General features: G+C 41.1%; 1 long non-coding RNA gene across 1 annotated transcript; it reads left to right on the plus strand.

Annotated features, from left to right (window-relative positions):
- The first annotated feature begins 356 nt into the window (after positions 1-356).
- On the plus strand, positions 357-1,685 carry LOC121966751. The gene is made up of 3 exons (XR_006107618.1): positions 357-408; positions 1,315-1,349; positions 1,502-1,685. It is a non-coding gene; the product is annotated as an uncharacterized LOC121966751 (long non-coding RNA).
- The last annotated feature ends 501 nt before the right edge of the window (positions 1,686-2,186 follow it).

The raw sequence follows: 2,186 nt of genomic DNA on the forward strand, positions 1-2,186 counted from the left end.
ATAAAGATTGACAGCTGGGATTGGCTCCAGCCTCCCACAACCCTTGTGTGGACAAGTGGTAACAGACGATGAATGTATGTATGAATGAATATATTAAAATTCACAGTATTCACTGACATTGTGTTAGTGTATATAATAATTACAGCAATTAATTAACAGCCAGTGTTTTATGCAGATTTTTTTTGATTAGTGAAAAACAGAGCACTGGTATCAGATTCATACTCTGTATCAGCAGATTTCCTGAGGTGAGCTATCAGAATTGGTTGTGAGAGATTTAAAAAAAATGGTTTCATCAACCCTATTGATTGAATGCACAACAGTTTGCCATTTTTCTTACAGTATTTCTTTGCTTACAGCATGCTTGCTGATGACTTGAAGCTGAGCAGTGATGATGATGACACTCAAAGGGTAGGTGACACTAAATTTCAAAGTTATCATGTTAATTTCATGGCTTTGATGAATACTTGATTCTGAACGATCAATTTGATTCTGGTTGATCAACAATATTATTCTCCAGTCTGTTGTTTCTAAAGCAGATTGGTGCTTTGGACACAGCTTTGATCATAGAAGCAGAAGCAAATCATTTTTGTATCAATATAGTTTGTCAAATTATTAATTTCTTTAGAAAGTAGCTGTGTAATTAGTGTGATATTATTGCGAAATGAACCCATTTCACTTTGTGCCAGGGTCCAGAATGACCCTGTCGGGGTTCATTTCGCAATAAAGACCTGCTCTCTGTATGATTGTCCCTGTGGATCCTTAAAAAGTCTTAAAAGGCATTGAATTAATCAATCTAAAAAATAAGGCCTAAATTGGTCTTAAAATGTCTTAAATTAATTTTTCATTAGTCTTAAAGGTGCAAAGACATAAAAGGTACAATGTTATTAATCATTTTTTTCTGACATCGCATTGTTAAATATCAAAATAATAGGTAACTTAACAAACAAAACAAAAACAAAAATAAACAAACAGAATATGACTAGCATTGCTGTCACCCAAAAGTCATGGTTTATATTAAAGTGAATATTTTGGCAAAATTCTCCCTAACCCTAAGTAATTGGTGCCAGGTCATGTCAAGTATGTTTAAAAGGTCTGACAGGCAGTTGAGGAGGATACAGGTGAAATTATGTCCGGTTGTATTTTTTTATTATGAATACTGTTGATAAGCTAATGTACATGGTATGGTAACTGCCAGTTTTTATACCAGCGTAAAAACTGGTAAATTACTGCAACTTTAGAGGTAAAACAATGAATGAAGCGAGCTGTTCTTTCCGCTGCTGTGGATGATGAGTCTTTTGTTTTGTGTCCCTGAAGGCCACTCATGAGTCAGCTTCCTGGGATGGAAACAGGTATGTGATATCATGAATTCAATTTGAATGTTTGTATGTTAAATTGTGTGAATAACAACAGCATCTGTCTGCCTCTGTGTGTGTGTGTGCACCACTGGGCTGTGTTCGTACGCTGACCCCTCACTGATGTTTGTGTGTGTGTTGACTGACAGCCTGTCAGCACAGCGAGCGCACACACATGGCAGGCGAGTGAGACATTCCAGCTCAGACTCCTCTGGCTCTGACTCCACGGCTGAGTCGGGCAGCAGCAGCCTTCACTCCCGGAGCCCCAGCCGAAGCCCAGACGTCCAGCCAGATCCTGCGTCGCCTGCCAACGTGCAGCCACCGTGCAGCAGCAAGGAGGTACCAAAACTGAACCACAGCCCCCTCCTTCTTATTCTCTGCGTCTTCTCTCTTTATCTCTGTCTCTTCCTCTGGTTGCGCGCCCTCAGGGGTGAACTCTCTACAGGGAGCGGTGGCCTCGAGGCAGTTGACGGCAGGTGTGGGGAGGGACAGAGGAGTGGGGAATGCAGGGGGGTGAGGGGGGGGGGGGGGGAGGAGGAGGGGGGGGGGGGGGGGGGGGGGGCAGGCAGAGGTAGCTTTGGGAATTAGTGCCTGGGTGTCATGTCAACAGTCTCAGTCTTAAAAAGGAAAGCCCTCGGGAGGTGGAAGTCACCAAGACTCGAGTTTATGTTGACATCCACGACTAGAGTTACCTTTAAAACAACAGTGCACATAGAGAAGTTGGACTACTTGAATATTGACTTTAATTGAATAGAAACTGAATATACTTTATTTTGAACATTTATAATAAATAGATAAATAAATAATATACTACGTACATAAAAAACACTAATG

Source organism: Plectropomus leopardus, unplaced genomic scaffold (assembly GCF_008729295.1).
Source record: "Plectropomus leopardus isolate mb unplaced genomic scaffold, YSFRI_Pleo_2.0 unplaced_scaffold25776, whole genome shotgun sequence".
NCBI classification, from domain to species: domain Eukaryota; kingdom Metazoa; phylum Chordata; class Actinopteri; order Perciformes; family Serranidae; genus Plectropomus; species Plectropomus leopardus.